At 35.9% G+C, this 14223-nt stretch overlaps 1 long non-coding RNA gene across 1 annotated transcript in view; it reads left to right on the top strand.

The window, feature by feature from the left end:
- LOC110212486 (uncharacterized) overlaps positions 1-14223 on the top strand; it is a 523454-nt gene that overhangs the window by 488411 nt on the left and 20820 nt on the right. Inside the window, exon 4 of the long non-coding RNA XR_002325678.2 lies at positions 4939-5099. This is a non-coding gene — a long non-coding RNA (uncharacterized LOC110212486). The remainder of the gene's footprint in view (positions 1-4938; positions 5100-14223) is intronic.

Genomic DNA, 14223 nt, shown 5'->3' with positions numbered 1-14223 from the left:
ATTGTCTATATATAGATCTGGGAGTAATCTACATAGAAATTATAACTAAATGCATGGGAGCTGATATGGTCACCAAGAGAACAAATATAGCAAGAGACTAAAAGTCTTCTCATTACTTTGACTTTACCCTTTAGTATGTTATTTTTAAACTTGTCTTTTTCCAGTAGTAAAATATGGTTGTATGCAAATTCTAAAGGCAACAGAGTCTTAGGGGACTGAGTCCCTCTCCCCACCTTGCCACACACACAGTTAAGTGGAATGGTGTAAATAATGTTGTAGGAAAAGATATTGAGTAGTCAGATAGGTGGGACAGAACCAAGTGAGAGTGGTGTCATAAAAATCCAGAGAGGAGAGTGTAATTGAAAAGAGTGGCCCTGTTGAATGTCGAGAAGAACAAGGATTTGGAAAGGCCATTAGACCAGATAACTAAGAGATCAGTGGCAACTTTGCAGAGGACAATTTTAGTTCAGAGTGCAGGTTAGAAGCCAGGTTCCAAAGGGCTGAGAAATGAATGACAGGAGAGCAAGTGGAGGAGATGAGAGAAGGTATCTTGTTCTGGTTGTTTGTCTGTGAAAGGTAGGGTGTATCTTTCTATCCATCTATCTATCATCTCTATTTTTCAGCAGTCATCTATATCATCTATCATCCGTATTATCTACCACCTATATTATCTATTATCTATGTTCTCTACCGTCGATATTATCTAGCAATCATCTTTATCATCTATTATCTATCATCTATATTATCTATCTCATCTATCTGTTATCTAACTAAGATCATGCTAATTTCAGGGGACAGAGGTCAAGTCACACTGAAGCTAAAATGCTAAAACATTTTCACATTTTAGTTCATCTCCACTACCTGGCTGGTAGGTCACATGGGCCAGCTCTGCCCACTCTCTAACTCTGGTCATAAGCTTCAGATAATGAATTCTGATGTTCCAACTAGAATTTGTTAAATAATGGTTTATCTCCTTAGTTACTTGACATCTAGCTTTTATCCCAGATATAAAATCACAGCATCTCAGAGTGAGGCAGGAGTCATTCAATGCAATCCTTGTCTGAGAAAGAATTCCCTTTTACAATAGGAGATTTCAATTAAATGCAACCAACATCTATTAAAAGTATATGCTATGGGCAAGGAACTGAGGAGTACTAGGGTTTGATAAATGAAATATCAATTCATCTGCTGTCTACCTATAATGATCCACTACTTCAGTTCATTTCTTCTCCCCTTTAACTGTATTGTAATAATAGTAACAATAATAATAAACATTTATATGATGCTTTAATTATTTCAATGTGATATATGTGTGTGTGTGTGTGTGTGTGTGTGTGTGTGTGTGTGTGTGTGTGTGTATTACCTCATTTCATTCCTACAACTCACTGAGTGAGAGGTAGTCACAAACTGAGTGACTAAAAGATAGGGAATGGACCAATAATTTCATTGGTATGCAGCAAAGCCCCAGGTGCAGAAACTCCCTCTACCAATGAAGGTCAGCACCTCTTATGCAATGTACACTTCTACAAAGTTACCTATAGCATTAAGAGGTTAAGTGACTTTCCTATAATCACACAATCAGTATATGTCTGTCGTGGGATGTGAACCTTTGAGACCAGTTCTCTTTCCAGGATCCCAAATTGCCTCAGGTAGGTATGTGTTATGATAGGTATTATTATCCCCATTTTATAGATCAGAAAAGTGAACCTGAGAGAGGTGAAGAGGCTAACAGCCATATTGCTAATAAGCATCCAGGGCTGTATTTAAACCAAGGTCTCTTCTGAATCCAAGTCCAACATCTTTGCTGCTATAGAATACTGCATATAACTCATATTTTAAAGTATAACTAAATATAATTCAACAAATATTTTAATGCCTACTATACACCAGGCACTTTGATAGATAGGTGCTAGGGTATTCAAAGACAAAAGCAAAAACAAAAATCTCTGTAGTAAAGAAGCTTACATTCTACTGAAGAGACAGACACAAGTCCATAATCAATCAACAAACAGTACAAGGATAAGTAAATGCAAAAGATATTTATTACATAGATAAGTAAATACATAATAAATATAAGATAATTCAATCTTCCCACCATGATGGCTGTTCCTTTCCAACAGCTAGCCCAACGCAGCTATCTGGCCAACCTATTGCTACCCTGAGGAAATAGTGTAACCTGCAGAAAGAGTATTACATTGGGAGCCAGAGAACCTGGGTCCAAAACCAGCCTTGGGCACTTACTATGTGACCTTGACAACTCATTTAACCTCTTTCTGCATTGGTTTCCTCATATGTAAAAGGGGGATAAAAATGGAAATCTGCTTCCCAGAGTTGTTGTGAGGGAAATTGAGCTAATATTTGTAAAGCACTTTGCAAACTTTAAAATACTAGCAATTATTATTGTTGTTGTTATTATTACAAGTATAATTAACCATCTTGAACCTTAGTTTCATCATCTATAAAATGAGGAGATTCAACTAGATCAGTGGTTCTTAACCTTCAGTCCATAATTTGGGTTTAAAAAAACATTTTGATGACTGAATTTCAATATAATAGTCTTCCTTTGTATTCCTGTGTATTATTATACATTTTTTAAAACATCATTCTAACAAAGGCCCCATAAGCTTCACCAGACTGCCAAAGGGATCCATGACCCCAAAAAAGTTATAGTAGATAATCTCTAAAGTCCCTTTCAATTTGAACATCCTATGATTCTGTAATCCTTCTGGGGAAACCTGAGAACTCTCAGAAATTTAGTAATGTTTTGATTAAGGCCAACATAGGTCAAGACACATCGGTCCACCCATGGCTCAGGTAGGATTCATTTGCATCTCAGAGGAAATTGGAGACTTTTATTCTTCATCTCAGCATCTTGCTAATTCTCAGGGAAAGCCTTCTTAGGTCATTTGTTCACATCTGGCCTCCAGGAATGGAGGATGGAGAAGTGGTAAGGGCAGTCTTTTGGCACATTATCCCTATGGCTTTCTACCAGTCAGCACAGTAATGTCCTAATTATTTCCCAAGGTCTTCTGTGTGTGGCAGATTTCAAGTCACCCTATTATGCTGTAGTAAAAATCACATTCAAGATATGGTGACATTTTTACTGTCTTGAAAGTATAAGCTTAAGGTTTATTTTCTGCAATTCTCAGCGAGTGTTTCAGCACAGTGATTCTTGCAACATCTTTTCCCAGTTTTATTAACAACATGTTTATGTCCATCACATTATTGCCTGATGAAAGTAAGACTTGCCAGTGGGCATGTGAAAAACTCAATGGGAACCAGTTAGAAGGGTGATATTGTAACTGATATAAAATTCCAGGTTTGTCTCTTCTGTTCATGAACTTAAGCTATATAGCACACATGATGCATGTCTCAAAATATTCTGAGAAAAAACATATATGTGTAGCAACTCAGTTTTCAAAATTAGGAATCTCTTACACAGAGCTTCCTTCAATACAGGAACCTTTTATAGGGTGTCCCAAAGTCTTAAGTTTGTAAGCAGTTTTATAGCTTAAAACTGCACTAAGACTTTGAGACACCTTGCATAAGGTTCCTTTACATTCAGAACCAAAATTTGGTTCTTCTGCCTTGACCCATTAAGCCCTCATTTTGGAATTTGAAGGTTGGTTGGGAGTAGTAAAAATTGCTGTCTTGCTGTATAAAGATTATGCTACTGACCCCAAAACAGAAGGAATATGTTCTGAGTTGTATTTATACTGGTATGGATGAGTTTCATCAGATGACATAGATAAGAGTGATAGTGATACCTGACTAGAAGGAAAAGATGGGTTGTAATCCATACTATGGGAAGAAGTAGCCACATTGATGAGATCATGAAATTGATTCATGAAATATTGAAGCATAATGATGGATTTTCATCATTAAAACTGCACTTTCGGGTCAGCGAGGTGGTGCAGTGCATAGAGAACCGGCCCTGCAATCTGGGGGACCTGAGTTCAAATCTGGCCTCAGACACTTGACACTTACTAGCTGTGTGACCCTGGGCTAGTCACTTAATCCCATTGCCTAGCCAAAAACAAAAACAAAAAACAAAAAACTGCACTTTCATTCTTCTTTATAGACTGGAAGTTTTCCTAGGTTCTCAGCACTTTCCCAGTGGAATAAGCTCATGGAGGTCCTAACAAGATGGTGTGATAGATATGTGCTGACAGCCAAGAACTTATTTCCCCTTGATGCCAGGGGAGTGAGGCACACACTCAATGAGGGAAGAGGGGGAGAGAAGCCTCCTGCAGTAATAGAAGTGGTTTCCAGGAGTAAAGGTATCAATTTAGAAATGCAAAACTGATTGATCAAGTCAAAGAGACTGCCAGCCAAGTGGTAAGAAGCACCTCAGTGCAACTAAGCATGAAAAATGAGACATTCTGGAATGGCTGTGCAGAGTGCAGATACTGCAAAACTAGGAGCTGAGACTGATGCAGTCGAGTGGATGCTAGAACAAGCAATACCATGAGATGGGAAGCACACAATGAAACAGGAGGCAGATTTTAACTTCACCAAACTTCTCAACTCTAATTAAGCTATAGAAAACTCCCTTACTGGTGTTGCAAGTTCAAATTATGTTGGTATAGGGACAGATCTTCCCCTTAGTAGAGAGGAAATGTCCCTGCACCCTTGCTACCCAAGATCAGAGGCAATTCCAATTGTTTTATATATTTTGTAATAAAAGTGGTTTTATAGACAAATATTCATTAGGAACTTATTGCTTAGAAAGGGACAGAGAACGCAGTAATGTATATCCTAAAAGAGGGTTAGTAAATAGACAAATTCAGCTATTCCTGAAGGGTAATTTGGATGGCAACAAACATGAACCATGCTAATATAGACTAGAGAGAAGTCCTCCCAAATAGAATCCAATGTTTATATTCTCAATATATGGATTACATTCTAAAAACTTCATATTCTATGTCCATTATCCAGGGTTCATGATAAATAAATTTGGAAAGATTCAGCATTAGAAGAAAACCCACCAGGTGGAAGAATATTTTCAAGCCTCAAACAACTCATGAAATCTCTCTACTAAGCTGTAGAAGGCTCTGATCTATACAGATGGAGGAGTCCCAACATGAAAATATTTCAGTGTAAGTAATAACAAGTTTGTGATGAAGAGATAGCATTCTCTCATGTCTCCTGTTTAATCAGCAGCACACATCTAGGAAACAGATGGTTTGGATGTAATGTGAGGCCATGCTATAAAGTGATGGTAGCTGATACATAAGAGAATGAACTCACTATTTTGACCCCTTTAGTACTATGCTCTAACCAACTGTACTAAGTAGTCACTCGTCCTGTTTAAATAATAAGTGGACATTTACACACATTCTTATTTGCTCATTCTTAACCTTCTATTGAATGTCATGAATCCCTTTGGCAGTTTGGTGAAGCATATATACCCTTTCTCAGTATGTTTCTAAATGCATGCTATAAAATGCATAGGATTAAAAAGGAAACCAATTTTGTTTAAATACAGTTTTTTTTTAAAAAAGTTTTTAAGTTCATGAATCTCAGGTTAAGAATCTCTGCTGAATGGTTAACACTTGAGTGAACATGGAAGTTGCCCAAGTGTATTTGACAGGTCTTTGGTTGATGACACTAGCAAAGATCAATGTATGTTATCCCTGATTTGCATAATAAAAGGTTTATATCCATGCTGGGATGTCAGAGTTCCAATGACTGTCATGAGACCAAAAACATTGTGCCAATATTGATGCCAGAATTCAGTCAGTTTGCTAATTCCCCAGTAGGACAAGATTCTTCAAGGATAATGGCTACTAGCCTGTGAGTTTCTCATATACTGCCTTGTTCAGCATCCCAGATGTGTTGCCAAACAGATTGAAATGTTAGTTACTGGTGCCGATTGTGACCATGTCTCTGTAAAGTTAACTCATAACCCATTGTGATAATAAGGTTCTGAGTGACCACTTTCTAGACTTCATCAAAAAGCACCCCTCCTCCACTGGCTCCAAGGGGAGTTTTTGATTTTCTAACTGCCTCTTTCAAATTAAAGATCAGTTAACTAGTATCTTATTTCTATATCTGGGTAACCCCAGAAAGTCTTACCCTGGCACTTCATCACAGTGGAGAAGTGACCCTGAAATCTTTAAGGGTGTTCCAGTGGAGTCATACTATGGCAGAGTTTAATATAAAGGTTTCAAGTATGGTTCCAGAAGTAGAACTGTGTCTACTATCCAGAGTCTAGGTGATTTAGGTCAATCATTACCAGTACACTGATGGTTTTATAATGTATTATTTGACTTTTTTATACTTGATGCATCTGGAGTCCAATATAAACTGCTTTGTTTGGCTTTTAAAGATCTTCACAACGTGGCTTCTTCCAAACTTTCTCATTTTCTTAGATTTTCATGTCCTCCATCTTCTCTAAGTTTCAGCAACCCTGGCCCACTGGTGGTTATTCAGACACAGCACTCCACATCCCATTTCTGTATCTTAATGCAAGCTATATCCCACACTTGGAACACTCCAACCCTTCACCTCGGCTTCTTGGTTTCTATGACTTGTTTTAAATTAACTCAAATCCTACCTGCTTCAGGAGGACTTTCCAAGCTCCCCTACACCAACATCCTCAGCTGTTAATGACTTCCCCTCCCTGAGTATCTTCCTCATACTTTGTATGTACCTTGTATCTACCTAGTGATTTACATGCTGTCTACAACATTGTATTGTGAACTCCTTGAGTGTAGGAATTCTCTTTTTGTCTTTCTTTGTATCCTCAGCTCTCAGCATAGTGCTTGGAACATAGACATTATTTAATAAATGCTTGTTGGCTTTAATTGACATTAACAATCAGTGGGAAAAAAAGGAAAAATGCAAAATGACCCATAGTCTTCCACATTTGTAGTGGTGGTGGCATTGTAGTAGAAAATGGTACAGAGCATGGTAAGAATTAAAGGTTTTAGCCTATCTATAATTATTAATTTGTCTATTGCTACTCTAACTGTGAGACCCATGTCCAATGACTAAGAAGTGGACAAACTAGATGATGAACTGAATCAAATCAATCTTGACATTCTCACTAAGGAAGTTAAAACTAAAAAGGAGTGGCTTACAGCTTCTCCTTGGAGAAATAAACAAAGTAGTCATTTTATCACATGTCCAAAGGAAACAAAGAAACATCATTTCATGAGTTGTTTCATATTGCCAAGCTCATAATAAGTGTTTGCAAAAAGATCACCAGTAATATAATTGAAGTTCGTGTACCTATATCAGTGGCAGAAGATGAAAATGTAAAGAAATTCTACAAATAACTCACTAAGATCTTCCTAATTAAATCAACTTATACTTTAACACTGTGGCTTCAATGAAAAAGTGGGTAAAGGTAAGGACAGAGAAAAAATATGTTAGAAAATATGGTTCAAGAGCAAGAAACAAGATCATCCAAAGACTCAGATTTATACATCATGAATATTTTCTTTGAGTAAAGACTTGAAAAACACTATTGCCCCAAAATGCCCCCCCAAAATGAAATCAATTCTATTTTGACAAGAAATATAACTCATTACTGCTGTGATAGTAATTCATAAAACAGCTTTCTGTCTATAGTCTTGTTAAAGCAAAGATAAAAATTAGTACAAAGCTAGAAGAAAGAATAAAAATGAGAAAAGAATTGGAGAAAAGAAAAAAGGCATGCAATTAAAAAACCTTCCAACATGATCTACTTAAACAAGCTATTGATTACCAAAAAATGGGACTGCATGGAGGAAAGGTCATCAACACTAGTTTCAACCATTTCATATAGAAGTTTAACTGGTGCAAATCAATTGACATAATGAATGAGGAGACTAAAAGAGCCTAGAAACTACCATAGAAAACATTAGTCTTACTTGAAGAGCAAGAGAGATATGACAGCCAAGGGCAAGACCAGTTAAGATTATAAAGCCATTTGTAAATTTTATAGAGAAGTATGGTGGAGCATAAACAGTGAGAAGCAGTAAAGGAAAAAACTATTTAAAGAAAGCTGGGTGGCATCAGTTGGGAAATGGCCAAAAAAAGTTTTTGATCCATAAATGAGATAGAATATTACTGAGTTGTAAGAAATGATGAATATCATCAATATAGAGAATCATGGAATGAATTACTCAGAACTGATACAAAATGAAATAAGCAGAGCCAAGAAAACAACATGCACAATGAGTTCAACAATGTAAATGGAAAGAACAACCACAAAACAATTGAAAATAAGTGATAGAAAAGTACAAAGACAAGCTTTCCCCAAAGAAAAGACCCCATTCTTGTGCAGAGGGTCATGTATTGTCATATTTTTTTTCAATGTATGGATCAATTTTGCATATTTTTTTCTCTTCTTTCTCTTTTTTTCATTAAAAATTATATGTTATATCTGATGGTTCTCTAAAAATGGGAAAGGGAATGATATGGGGGAAATTTAGGTGAAAACAAAAGATATAATCAAAATTTATTTAAACCAAAAAAATGTTGAATAAGAGATCCAGTTAAGCAAAGTCATCTTGATGGCATTTAAGAATGAAACTGGAATGACTAGATGTGCATCATACAATGGAAGTACAAAAGATATGCATAGATTTTTGTAACTGATCATTCCATATGCTTTTATTAAATGCTACCCACTGTGCTGGTAACTGGGGACACAAAGCAAAAGGGAAAACTGTGCTCAAGGAGCTTATATTCTACTATGGCAGGGTGGGGAAGAATGAGTCAGTAGAGTAATGCAATATGCATGAAGATAAATATAAACTAGATATATACAAAATAATTTCGAGGAGGACATACACAACTGGAGGGGATCAGGAAAGGTCCCTTGAAGGAAAGTGGCACTTGAACAGAGCCTTGAAAAAAATAATAGATTCCAGTAGGTAGAGTTGAGGATAGAGTGCATTCCAGACATAATGGTCAGACTAGGCAAAGATGAGAGATAGAATGTCATGTAGAGGGGCTGGTAAATAGACCATTAAGGACAACTGAGCCACGATTATTTGACTGTAATTCATATCACTAGAGGTATTTTTCTTTCCTCTTCTTTTCTTTCTTTTCTTTTCTTTTCTTTTCTTTTCTTTTCTTTTCTTTTCTTTTCTTTTCTTTTCTTTCCTTTCCTTTCCTTTCCTTTCCTTTTGTTTTTCTTTCCTTTCCTTTCCTTTCCTTTCCTTTCCTTTCCTTTCCTTTCCTTTCCTTTCCTTTCCTTTCCTTTCCTTTCCTTTCCTTTCCTTTCCTTTCCTTTCCTTTCCTTTCCTTTCCTTTCCTTTCCTTTCCTTTCCTTTCCTTTTCTTTTCCTTTTTTTTTTGCAAAGCAATTAGGGTTAAGTGACTTGCCCAGAGTCACACAGCTAGTATTATGTGTCTGTCTCCTGACTCCAGGGCCAGTGCTCCATCCACTGCACCACCTAGCTGCCTCTACTAGAGGTATTTCTAGAGCAAGAGTTCTTAACCTGGGGTCCATAAATTCAGAATTTTTTTTTAAAAAAATCATAACTACTTCAAAATAATTAGTTCCTCTGTAATCTTATTTTCTTTTATATTCTAAAACATTCTAAGAAGCTATCCTTCGGCTTCACCAGGCTGCTAAAAGGAATAAATGACAATAAAAAAGGATAGGAATCAATGTTCTAGATAGAGGATGTGGAAATGATTCTGAGTGGTACAAAAGTGATTTTTTTAAAAAAGCTACTGGACTACACCAAGTATACACAGAAGAGATCTGTTCTGGAGGTGACATAATGATGATAACATTAAGAGACCAGTTATCAAGATATCTTCAGGAAGAGAAGATATCAAAGGCATTGAAAAAATTTGAAAACCAAAAGACTATCAATTGCTCTTGACTCATATGTCCACTTTCCCATATATATAAAATTCTGAGAGTAGTATATAAATACATATACATATTAAGACTATCTTTGATAACGATGTGAGAAGGAAATGGGCAGGCTTTCATGAGCAGTATTCTAAAATAAACCACATTTTAACCATTATGCAAGGGACTGAAATATGTAGACAATATAAGATAATGATTAGTTTACTTTGGGCTGACTATTAAAAAAAAAACCCAACTGGTTCACTGATGCAAAATGCCACCTCAATGACTCCACTGAAAATGTTTCTCTAATTCATATATTAAAATTAAACAAATTTCTTTGAATGATATAATTAATTACATGCTGCGTAAGTTATAGATATGTAAGTTCATATGTTTTTGCCACTGTCATGGAGAAGACCTAATGAAGAGTCCAAGTTGAAAAAGTTGAACAAAGATTTCCTAAAAACAGTGAGGGCCTCACTTGACACTTACTAGCTGTGTGACCCTGGGCAAGTCACTTAACCCCAACCGCCTAAAAATAAATAAATAAATAAATAAAAAGATAGTGAGGGCCTCTAGCAATTTATGTTCACAAATGAAATTGTGATGATTGTATTAAGCACAAGAATACTGTGGAGCTCACTAAATTATATCCATAAACATTCTAAAGAGTTGGACCTAATTATCTATATTGGAAAAAGCAAATGGATGAAGAATACCTTTTGTCCATGTGGTTAGATCAACAATCTACAGAACTCATCTAGCAATGTACGTCACTGAAAATGGACAATGGTTTGTGACCAAAGTTGAAGGGCAGTAGGCTGGATTGCCTTTGGGAAACTATAAAACTATTTCAATGAACCATAGCTTCTCCATGAAAGAAGAGCCTATCTTTTAGTCCTGATATTTTTCTGCTGGTATTGTGTGGCTACAAGTTATGGAAACTCATAGTTTCCAAAGAACTAATGCAAAGGTACATGGAGCCTATGAGCAAGTTGCAACACATTAGAAATAATAAATTACGAATAACAAATGGCATAAAGGATATGACAGCAAAGAAATGTGCAGTGGAAAAAAAAAATTTGTTAGTTATGTCATGAGATTGAAGTCAATTGACAGACAGCCCACATGCTCAATATTATCTTTGCAATGTCAAAATAACTTGAGGGAAGATAACCAGCATGATGGCCTCTTTTTGGTAAATTTATGGGAAGACACGGACATAAGTTAAATAAGATGAGTAGGCATGGATGGGCTGTAGTCAGGACAGCAAAAGAAATACCTACATAATCTCACAGATTTATCTGAGTGTTTGAGTTTATCTTGGTCAAGCAATTGCAGTTTCCTGCTATTCATAGACTATCAATTGAAAATTATCCATGCAAAAGAAATCCTTAGGGAAATATTGGTATATTGAAGCTCTGGTACCTGAAGATGGTCCCTCACGGGAAGTATTTTGTCTAAAAGAGTTGCACTGGTAAAGAAGAATCTGATTTGGAGATTCATATTGTAGTTTTGTGGGTAAGAAAGAGGGTCACAGGAAGAAGATACTAGGTTCGTTCAATATGATAATGTGGAAAAGTTCTTAACCAAAGCTCTTTATATGAAGTTGAGAATAATACTTGTGGGGTTTATTAAGGGCCATGATTTTTTTTTATTAAAAGAACAGCTTATGTAAATATGCTTACTCTGCAGCTAACATACATGGCAACCTAGTATTACACTAGCATTCTAGATACCAAATATGAAATAGTTGAAAGTAAGCCTGCTGTAAAATATGGTAATTAGCTGAACATCCCACTTTGGGGACCATTTCATTAAAAGGTGGGGAAAATTAGAAATCTTTGCAAAACCTAAAATAAATCCTTTCCCAGCAGAGGATGGTGATTGCATTTCCAAGCTGACACTATTATTAACTTATTTCTCCAGCTAATGTAAAATGTCATTCAGAGTTCCTATCTTGGCAGTGAACTTCTGCACCACTAGAAGGTGGTACTTTGTGGACTAGATCCATTTGTATCAATTTCTTCCAAGTTAGTGCAGTCTGGCAGCAAATGTGTCACTGGCTTCAGTTATAATTAATATTCAGAAGTGGGTATGGGCCAGAATTTAAATGCTTAACACTAGCGAATATTGACACCATTCCTCAGAATGTTCCCAAAAAGCCATTGAAAGGAAATCTGAGAGAAACATGGTCCTTTACCATTTTGGGGTTCAATACCATATTCTTCTGACTGGCAAAAACCTCAATGAATTTAGAATGAGTGTAACATCAAGCCTTCTAATGCTTCAGTTATATTTTAAGGGAGATTGTTTGGGTATTTACTGACTAATTACATTTGTTGTTCTACATAATATGCAATACAAGTCTATGCCACCAAATGATAAATGTCCATAAAAAAGTTCCTAATGATAAAATAAGTTTCTTGCTAAACATGATTTGCTATCTGTTCTGTAGGCAATTCAATATTTAAATATAATTGAGGACATTATAACCCATTTTAAAATGAGGAGTCAGTAAGATAGAACCTAGATATTTCAAATAAGAGAAGAAACCTGCTCTTAAGTAGTTTGAGTCTCTTATTCCAGATAAATGCTTATTGAGTACTAAAAGAGATTAGAGATTTAACTGCTAATCATTGAAGAATCATGGAAAAGGGAAGCAAAATATGCTAATTGAATAAAGCAAAATAAGAGTTATATAAACAGATAGCACAAATATCCTTTCATATATATATATATATGTGTGTGTGTGTGTGTGTGTATATATGTATACATATACACACACCCATATGTATGTGTGTGTGTGTGTGTGTGTGTGTGTGTGTATGTGTATATTCATATATTCATGAAAGGGAGTGGCACTAGAAAATCAGAGCTGGACAAATGTCCTAAGTTTCAAAAATTGGGAAAAAGTGCAAAGGCAACCTGAAGTAGTGAATAGAAGGTTGACCTTCAAGTCAGGAAGACTGGGTTCAAGTCCTGGCTCTGACACATAATAGATCTATGAGCATGGGCAAGTCACTTAATTATTCAATGCTCCAGTCAATTCTGTGACTGAAAGTTACAGAAGAGTTGCCAATCTGCATTTGTGGAAGTTTCCTTATGCCATCCTTAGAGGAAGTTTCCATGAAATCACGTGGCCTAGAACCATTCCCCCTACTTGTGAATCTTCAGTTGTAATCAAAGGGAAAAAACAAAAGACAAAAAACAAGCAAACCTCAGACTAGAACCATAGAATGTTAGCACTCAATTCAATGAGCCCTGTCCTATATGCCAGACACTGTGCTAGGAATACAAAGACAGAAATAAAAATAGTCCTTGTTGAGGAGCTTACATTCTATTTGAGAAGGAACAACATGAACATAGATTCACTAAATACAAAGAGAAGGAACATTAACGGTCACTGAATCTGACTTTCTGCCTCAAGCAGGAGTTATCTCTATAATATCCCTTGCCAGGTAATTCAGCCTCTGCTTAAATACCTCCCTCCGGTAACAGAAAATTCTCTCTTCCTGAAGCAGTCTTTTCCATTTTTAAGATTCTAATTTTTGTACCTTCCACCAAGTGGTCTTAATTCTGTCCTCTAGTGCCCCACAGGATACTTCTAACTCTTTTTTTTAGATAACAACCTTTTAAATATTTGAAGACAATTATCATGTCCCATTCACCTCAATCTCTCTCTTTTCCAGAATAAATATCACTCATTCCATGAACCAGTCCCCATAAAATATGACTTCAATTTCTCTCACCATTCCAGTCTTCCTTCTCTGAATATTACAATTTAGTAGTGTCCCTTTTCAAATTTGATTCCCCAAAGTGAATACCATACTATAGATTAAATCTCAGTAACACAGAAGATAGGAGGACTATGAATTCCTTTGTTGTGGACACCAAACTGCTAGTAATAAAGACTAAGAATTTATTAATGTTTTCTGGTATACTATTAAGTAATATTGAGCTTTCAACCAACTGAGTTCTCAGATGAATTATTATGAAGCCACTTCTTCCTCCATCCTGTGCTTCTGCAATTGACTATTTGAACCAATATAGGACTTTACAATCATCCCTATTAAATTTCTTGCTGATTTGGGCTCATCATTTTGGTTCGTTGAAGAGTTTATTCTGTTTTGTCCTTGATTCTGTCATCCTGATTCTGTCATCAATGTATTAATTATCTCTCCAAATTTTGTCTTCTAAAAGTTTTATAATCATGTTATTTTATGTTTTTATCTAATTGATTATAATATTGTAGAATTAAGAACCCTTCATAAAGCCATTAAAGATGTTTCTTCAGGTTGACATTAATCACCACTATGTGGTCATAACTGCTCAATCAGTCATAAAAACATTGAACTCTATTATTATCTAGTCCTTATTTCTCCATCTTGTCCACAAGGCTATCAAAATATTCTTTGT

Source organism: Phascolarctos cinereus, unplaced genomic scaffold, assembly GCF_003287225.1.
Source record: "Phascolarctos cinereus isolate Bilbo 61053 unplaced genomic scaffold, phaCin_HiC Scaffold_7;HRSCAF=346, whole genome shotgun sequence".
NCBI lineage: Eukaryota > Metazoa > Chordata > Mammalia > Diprotodontia > Phascolarctidae > Phascolarctos > Phascolarctos cinereus.
Note: the sequence above shows the minus strand (reverse complement) of the source record. Positions and strands in the feature narration are given on the sequence as shown.